The following is a 9,808-nucleotide window of genomic DNA, read 5'->3' as shown; positions in this document are numbered from 1 at the left end:
GGTCCCACTCGGCCAGCAGGTTTTACCTGACTGTGACTGTGTTAATGTTGGGTTTTATTGAGATGTAGATGGTGCGATGGTGATTTTTCTGCCATTCTGTTGACACTTTGTCTTTGTACTGAGCAGAAAATTCTACAGCTCCCAGACTCAGAAATCAAATTGGAGGCTAATGTGATGTTTTTCCAACACAATTGCACATAATTACAATGTAGCGTGATTGGGGCATACATTTTGTAATCCACAATTTATTATTTACCGAGACAGACACATCTTGTGATGACAATGAAATTTCCCTCACGTCACTTACAGTGGTGGATACGCTGATGTAGATGCCCTCATGAAAAATAATAATAACATCAGCAGTGGATGTGGCTATGTTCCATGGGGCTGATCATTTGTAGCAGAATAATAAGAGGAATAAAAAAACAGCACTGTTCATGTATTTACAGTAATAATTACTGTAGTTTTAACAAGTTTACTTTTCATAATACAAATAGGCCGTGAGGAAAGCTTCTGTGCCTCCTGCAGAGTGACTTGCACACTGTAACTTGTCATTCTGATAAAAATATATTAAAGAGTTTTCACTGGTTTCCCACCAACAGTGTGAAAATATCAATGGATGTAGAGCAGAGACATGTCTGTTTGATATTGTTAAACAAGCACAGACAGGCAAGTCCTACATGATGAGACTTATCAGAAGAAAGTAATTATTCTCTCATTATATTCAGTTTTCGGATGTTGGAACCATAGTGATAAGTTGCCAAACGTTCCCTCCTGAAGCTGAAGGATCCCGCTGAGACGTTATGACGATTTGCAGCGGAGTGTTGACGTGGCTGGAAATTGATTAGTAATCCATATTTTCACATATTCAGCAACTGCGCAAGTCAAAGCTTGTCTCACTTCAAGTCTGAGGAAGCACAAAAAGAGAAAAAAAACAGAGACAGAGAGAGACACCAAGAAAGACAGAATATGTCTTCTGCCCTCCCCAGGAGCGAGACAAATTGATTGTATTATTCCTGGCTGTTGGCAGTCACTATAATATAATGCTATAAAACAAAATACAGGCAGAGGAGCAGCAGGGATTTGATGCATCATGGGAAGATAGTTGATGGTTATCATTCTGAGAAGAACATATACAATGACTTACCGTTCAGTCCATGCTGGCTCTCCCACCCCTCCAGAAGTGACAGCAGAGGGGGCAGGTTTGTAAAAAAAAAAAAAATCTAAATAACACAGGGATGCTTTCTGTACACGAGAATTTCAATGAGAGAAGCAAGTATGCAAAAGAAAAAAGGACTCATGTACATAACAGTTTTTTTTACAGGTGTTAAACTGATAACTTCCAATTACTGTGACAAGAACAAAAAAAAAATACAAAAAGCACATTAACAGCAATGTTGAAATGTTAATTGCTAGGCTGTGGCACAATAGAGGTTTAATATTCAAACACATTGCAGCGCTTTATTTAATCACCAAATCATAGCAAATTAAAGAGAGTTAGGTTCACAGGGTTGATAACTTTATGTCTAACCATGGAACAAAGCTGTGAAATTCCACCCCAGATTTCTTTTGCATTATTTCAGTAAGTGGAAGTATTAACAATATATTTGGTGCAGTTATGCATCCATCTTCAAAATACCACAAGTCATTATGTTGATAGGTGTCCACACTAAATTAAAAAAAATAAGCCGATTACACACACAGAAAAAAAATACAAATTTGATACATGTACAGGAAACAGTGCCTTAAACAAAATATACGGCAAACACAGTTAAGTGTGATTGTGTGTGATTGTGAATAAAATTGATCTAAATACATTTTTAAACTTAACATTCCTAATTCAGTGTCTTTTGTAGATTTGGGAGATACCTGCGTTGTATTCCTGAGAGCTTCTACACTTGAATAATAAGAGGCAGAAATGTTGGGGGAGTAATCAGTAACCTGGCCCTCCTCCCACCAGAACCCACTCTGCAGTCATACAGTGACTATATCACACCCTATTAACCAGAATGACCCAGAACCCAGGTGGTGGGGTACTTATTCATTTCGCTGCTTCTTATGCAGTGTGGTGTAAACTCGGCAAAAAAACTGTTATTAAAACACTTCCTCGGGACATAATTTACCATAGGCCGGTGAGTGTGGAGAAAGGCCAACGCGTTTAGAATCCATTTCGCTGCTTGGAAGCCACTGCAAAAAAGTAACTGTAGATCCTCGATAATTGCTACAACAACCTATGCACCTCTTTAATTTTCATACATCCTGAAGCGACTGAATGATTGCCCTAAGTACGGCATCGGCGCTGAGGTTTTATGTGTGTGGTGCGGTGTGTCTGTGTTGTCGAGCAGGGTAACCTGTGTTGTCACCGGCTCTTGATGAGGACTGCTGCTGTGCAAACATCGGCCCCTGGGAATGGGCCGGACTCAGGCAGAAAGCAGGAGGTGTCGTGGATGAAATATGATTTGAATGCTCACACTGAAATGGGAAATATCACATTAGAGGCGTACAGTATATGTCTCCATGCCCTAAAGATACAGAGGTTCATTACACACCAGCTTTGATGTATCTGAGAGAATTTCAATGTTTATCGTTGTGGTCTCTCCCATCGCCGTGACGTGTGCATTAATATCATACAGGCTCACTGTTGTTTTTCCCTCTGAACTCAGCATGCAGAATGGATAACCGTGGCCTCATTTGTCTGCCTCGGCTGCTTTCCGGGTCAAGAGCGAGACAGCAAGTGAATTGTGTAGTGTGTTTTGTGGGATTTTGTCCAATTTGAAAGACAGAGGAAATCGATTTTTTTTGTTTTTTTTCCATTTTCAGATCAGAGACGTAGTTTCGACAATAGACCTGTGGCTGAGTGAGTGCTGTGATTAAAGGTGGTGACAAAGATTAGTATTATGGGTACCACCTCATGTATTTTGCAGAGCGTGATAGGTCCAGTCACTGCAGCTTAAGGGGGCTTATGCTCTCAATGCATCATCGGTACTCCATCAATGATGAGAAGACAAGCACGGAGGTGACACAATAGCCTTTTAAAATGCTTTAAAAGCAAGTCTCTCTCAGCATACTGAGCAGCTTCAGAACAAAAAGCAGTATTCATCCATTTGGTCACACCCTGAGTCAGGAACTGTGCTGCCATACGTCTCTTACCTCCAATTAAAAACACATTTGACGTCTTGGCTGTCAGACACCTTACACCTTTAAAAACATAGTAAGATCCGATTCCAACACTTTTTGACAGCTGGTTTAAAAAGCAGGTTTCCTCAGTGTATTATGATCAGCGGAGGATTTGCTGCGGCCTGAACGTTTTTAGCATCTTAAATGGCTGCAGAGCTCAAGCCCGAGCTGGCTGTGCCATCAGTTTGCATTGGTCAGCATTACCATTACAAACCTAACAATTTGGCTTCCTGCAGCTCAGCTTTTTCCCCCCACACCAATCTCACAGCCACTTAGGAAGGCTATCTTCTATGCTTCACACTGTATCACAACTCAGATTTTGATGAATATATCATTATCTGTCATTATATCTGCATTCGTTGCTGTGCAACACCAAAAATGCTGTGTAGGGATAAATGTTAGACTGGTAACTACTTGATATTTAAACATAACTGTAAAAAAAATATATACTCAGCACTTGCACAAATCCATGACTGTCATTCTGTGCATGACAATCAAACAGAACACAAACATTTCAGTCATTCGAGGATTCATAAAATTGGTTGTAGGGAGAACAATGAAAATTAAAGCTTACATAAAATACAAAATTATTATTCATTATTTATTTATTTATTTATTGGAAAACTCTAACTCAAGAACAGCAAAATTACCCATGCACCATAGTGGTAGGTCATTTTAGGTGACATGCTAATTCGTTTCTTTGAAAATACAAATTAAAGTGCTCATGGTCAGAGCTCTTTTTTTTATAGATGACAAATGCTGCTACAGTAATTGCTGTTCACCCTAACATGACCTTCCTGTGTAACACTGTTTATACTCATGATTTTGTTACCTTGGGGTTTACACATTATGTTTCTGCCTCCTGCAGCTGGTTAGTTGGTGTGATACACAGGAAATGAGTGCTGGTGTATATATAAATGATTGTAAGAACATTTAGAGCATTTGGGATATTTTCATTAATGAAGACAGCAGGGCGAGAGATAGCAAGCTTATAGGCAGCATTATCTGAGGGAGCTCAGCAATCATTCTCCTATCAGGGGGTGATCTAGCCACTGTGACCAGATTACATGGGGGGAACCCAAGAGGCTCCCTTTATAATTACTTTGCTGATTGGAAAAATAAGAGCCCTCTAAAAAGCTCTGTCAATCAAGCATGCACTGTTTTCCACAATGATTATGTAGAGGAAAATGTTGAGCCATTTCTGTGCGATTATACAGCCTGCAGATCTCTGTGAATACCTAAAGGTTGGCCAATTTACCAATTTCACAAACAAAACCATGGAAATACAAAAATCCTGCACATTCATAAACATGAGTTTCAGCTTCAGTGAGTCCATCAACCAGCACACATGTTGCAAGGGGTGCATGTTACTGTTTGTCTGTGTGTGTGGGGGTGTGTGTGTGTGAGTGTGAATGTAATCGTGCATGCATGGGTACAGTATTTGAGTGTGTTTTTTAGCCTGTGTGTTCAACACAGTCTAAACCAAATCCAACAGAAAATGTTTGTTTATTTGTGTTTCCCCTGTTGTGGTTCACTCTCATGCTAATCCCTATCTGAGGACTTATTCTGGTCTGTTGTTTGGGGTGAGACTCCAACTTGATAGCAAAGCTTGGCAGGAAGGAAGGAAGCCTCTCGCTCTCCTGCTGGCGTGTCATTGATGCATGCCATTAGGCGCCATGTGTCACATTCTTCAGCTAACACATGCATCTTTTTAGAGAAGGCACTAAACAATGCAGTGCAAGTAAGGGCCAACCTGCAGGATGGCATTCTGGAAAGATAATAAGGACAAACAGGCGCTCAACATGTGAGACACTGAGCTGTATTTGCAATTCACAGAGGGTAAAGTTTGATGGAGAACTTAAACAGGCCCACTGTCTGCAAACGGCTAATTTGTCAAACTAGGAATGAAACCAGTGTTTACGATGATTGCAAGGAGAAAGCTGGATGACTCACTGTATGCTATGTTTAACCAGACACAACAGGGTATTACATAGATTTAGCATAGCAAATTACTGGCCTCTTTTCTTTTCTCTTCTCCATTTTTATTACATTTTTACATTAAATGACCCATCAGTTCAAATATCAAACCAGCCCCCAAAGCACACACTCATGCACACACACATACATGTAGATATACACTTACTTCTCACTCTGGTCTGCACACTTTGGCTATAAATAGCTGCAGAAGGATGCTTTGCCCTTGAAAAGAAAAAAAGGGTCTTCAGCAGCAAAAAGAAAAAAAGCTGCCAACATCAAATGTTGTGGTGAAGCATTGGAAGCAACATGCCCCTCTGCAAAATTCATATTGTTTTGTGTAAGGCTATAACACCCTGGCAAATAAACAAATCAAAAGAAGACAAAACAAGTGGCTGTGATGAAATTGGGCTGCAATGACATGTAATTTAGCCCGAGTGGGGCACCCAGAGACGTGGAAGCGACTGCTCTCCCTCACGTTTTCATCCTCTGAGACAGCTGCTGCTACTGCAATGCTTACTTTGGGCAGCGTGGGCAGAAGAAAAGAAGAAATAGCTGAACATAAGAAACAGAGACTCCTGACTTATTCATGCATAGACCACAATTACTGTATGAATGAGAACCAGAAGAAGCCATCCAACGTGTAAAAATACAGATTTCCTTTTCTATATGACAGGAAAACTGAGTATCATTGTTGTGGTTACCTGTGCAGGCAGGTGGCAAAAGTCTCTCTGGTTGTTTTTTTGTGTATAGGGTCAATACATGGAGCTGATATTAGATTCCAAGACAATTTAGTAAAAATATCTGTCAGAGTTTTGGGGGCACACGGTCATAAAGACATGCTGACTGCTGCTGGCTTTCAATATATGTCACAATATTGTACATTTTATGGGAATTCAATTGAGAAACTGTTTATAAAATTACCAGATGAGAAAGTCAGTTTTGGCTAACCCAGTGAATTAAATATCTGATGGATCAAGATACTTTATCACACTGATGCAAAACTCTCTAAATCCAATATTCGAGTATTGCAGTGTTGCCTCCAATGAGCAAATGCAACCTCAGATATTAAAGAGATCACTGCCTTGGCTGCCATGCACTGTACAAAACTAATGATTTAGCCTGCACTACTGTATGTTAAGTGATAACAAATATAACAAAAAACTACTTACAGAGGGGAGGACCACACAGCTGATCAGACCTTGTAACAAATTTGTTTCATGATTCATTCATCGTTGAGTGGGAAGACTGCTATGGGAGGGGGTTAGTACATTTATTCTATTCCAAAATCTTGTTTTTGTGGCTGACATAAAGGAGAAACCTGCTTCACAAAGGTTTGTGATCAGGATGAGCAGTAAAGTCTTTACTGCCTGCTGAATGACAGAATACTCAGCCTTAATGCACGGCAGAAATGATGAGAAAGGCTGCAGAACTAAGTGCGCTGGGAGGAGGTGTGCTCCAGGAGCATGGTCTTTAGAATCACTGATCAAACACCAAATTTACAAAAATTCTGTTGTTTTTGTTTTTTGCACCTAATTACGCATAGGTGCACAAAACAACACATGAAGGCAGCCAGCCATCCATGAAAAATAAAAAAATACCCTGCACATGTCCCGATCAATTATGTTACAGGCATTATTGACAGCAGATAATGTTAAGCGCACTGACCATGGAAGAGCTGTGCACATACATTTAAAATTACTGATAACAAGACATTAGATTTTAATTTAAGTTTATTATATAATTCATTGTAGCATTAGAAATGCTAATATTTATTAGTCTGTTTCTTGTTGTTTTTTTAAAATAATCTTTTATATCCATATACCCAGTGTTGTAGTGTTTCCCGCTGCAGGAAGGCAGTTAAAAGAAAATCAGGTCTTCCTGTTCACACTACGCTTCTGATAATGGAAAGTGAAGAAAATACCATGGAGAATATACTGTGTCTGTATGTATACACGGTCTGTATGAACCACAACATGGAAACTTACATTCAAACTGGATGCAAATTGACCCAGCTACTGAATGAGCATAATGAGACAACAATTGAAAATAACAATAGACTCCATTAATTTTATATCATTTTCTCTATTTGAAGCATTAAACCCCAAATTGAACTGTACAAAACATTTCACAATATGTGGACATGCATTTATCCATTTTTAATGAGCTGGTCTGGACTTTCAATGCAGCTAACAGTTCTGAGCTCCTCATTCTTCTGCATGACCTCTATTAAGAAGGGAGGACTTTACTGTATTGTAATGAACACAAATGGAAATTGTATTTTTTCTTTTTTTTTTGTCAAAGCTTGGTTGTCCACTGTCTGATAATGGGGCTAAAAAAATACAGAGAGCCAGGATTTAGAGTGTGATTTCACAAGTCTTGATCAAAAATGGGCCACTGGTGAAAACCTACTCAATTATTTTAGGGTAGAGTGTTAGAACAGTGGTGTAAGAAACTCTCTGTACCCAGAGGCAGGATAAATAAATCAAAACAATGATGAGTTTATTAATGCCCACAGGTTCTTTAAACAATATGTTGGTGATACTGTACTGTCTCCAAATTTCACAAGAAAAAGCTGGATGGGCAATTATTTTGGTCTTCTGTCTGGTTGAACTTTTGTTGCTCTGTTATTATGTCACCACAGTCTAGCCTTGTCATTAGCTTTTGACTCATAATTCAATTATGAAATAAAGCAGGAAATGAGGGATGAGACTACCTGAAACCATCTCATATCCCCAGAGTTATGCCACCATCAAAAAATAATGCTTTAAAGGCAGAAATAGCACAATCTCTATGCAAAACTTTGCAGTAATTGCTAATTCTGATTGCATCATTAATTAATTTAGCCCGCTACAGGCTAAAATATCCACATCTAGTTTCTCTCCAGTCTGAGAGACGGTTATGTATTCTAGCAGTAGGTTGGTTTTTGGCTGCAGCCTTCAGAACAATAGCCCTGCCATGTTTTTTTTTTTTTTTTGGCCCTGAGGGTCAAAACGCTACAACATTTCAGAAAACACAAAATTTCACAAAACACAGCATTTCAGAAAACACAACCTTTCTGAAAACACAACATTTCACAAATGTCAATTTAGAATTTATACAGGTGGGTTGGTGCCACACTGGGTAAGCTGGAGTGATGCTATAAACTCTACACTGCTGTGATTGGTTATTTTGCTGTCAGGCAACTGATACCACACTGGGCATGTGCTGAAGATAAGTGGAATGGTCAGCTACATCGAAGTCCCTTTAGGTGGCTAACTGGCTAATCGTTAAGGCCTTTTGCTTCTTCTCTGCAGTGTATCGATTTGTGTTGTTGCACATTTTTGTGCTGGATAGGCCCTCCGCATCATGTGACTATTTTAATGTCATGATATGACCTATTGAGAATTGCATCATATGAATGGCCTTTGTTAAAATATTACCTTGTGATTTCAATCTCTTCTTCCATCCTTTCAACTGTTTTAAATTCTTGCAAGGACACTTGCAAGGAGAGTAGTACGCAACAGAAACAGGGAATGACATAGAACTGTCGCCTGGGGGATTTTGTCCAATCACAAACAAGAAGCATTGTCCCACCTTTTCCATAATCTGGAATGTTGTGTTTTGTGAAATGTTGTTTTTTTTTTCTAAAATCTTGCCGTGTTTTGACCCTCAGGGCCACCGTGCTTCTCCCCGTTCAGTTGTTACTGAATTAATTTTCTATTCACACACTCAAGAAAGTCTTATCACGGGAAAGTTGTAGGATCATAGGGTGGTGCAAAAGTTTTAATGATGAAAGTGCCAGCAGCAAATTGCGACATGATTCACTGGAGTCTGCGAGAGGCTTTTTGACAGATGAGACAACCATCCAAAAAAAAAAAACAAAACCAGGGAATAGACCGATTCAAGTCAGGCAACAGATTTTGTACTCAGAAGGAGGGAGGAAATAAATGATGTTGGCAACTTATTAAATAAACTCTGAAGCAACTTCATTTATGCCTTTAATGATTCCAGTGGTGTTTTATAAAGTTTAAGAGTCCTTGAGAATTCAAAACCTTAACTTTTTTAAATGTACAAAACCTCCATAAGCATTTAGTCTCTTTATGCTGCACTATCATTCATGTGCCTACTAATGGAATTAGTTTCCTTAATGCAGAGTCAGGCCTTTTTCTCTTGGACATCCATCAAACTCACACAGATGATGAGTAAGACAAATGGACGCTTACATTAACTATACATAGACACAGACAACTAATATTTACACATGGCACTGTTAGATAAACAGTTGCCTAATTGCACTATTCCACAGCTCATAAAGACTCTCGGTATCCATTAACGTGAGGTAATTAGTCGTAATTTGCATCATTAAAAGCAAAAGAATAGCATAATCGTTTATGAATACTCAATCAGAAAATAATTACCTAGTCTTCATCTGCATCTTCAGGCGGGAGAGAGGAAAAAAAAAAAAATCAAAAGAGGGTGGGGAGTCTTTGTTATTTGAGTGAAGAACAAGGGGCCTGCCTCCTTTTCCTCTCCTGTTCCACCATGAACACACTTGTTCAGTTTTAACAAACCCTGAAATGTGGCTATTTAATTACTGTTGGCCCATTTTTTCCCTTCTTTTTTTTTTTTTGCGGGAAAAGAAAGGCAACAGCAAAACAAAGTCAATGCTCTTGTC

This window comes from Toxotes jaculatrix, chromosome 6, assembly GCF_017976425.1.
Source record: "Toxotes jaculatrix isolate fToxJac2 chromosome 6, fToxJac2.pri, whole genome shotgun sequence".
NCBI lineage: Eukaryota > Metazoa > Chordata > Actinopteri > Toxotidae > Toxotes > Toxotes jaculatrix.
This window is presented reverse-complemented; position numbering follows the sequence as displayed.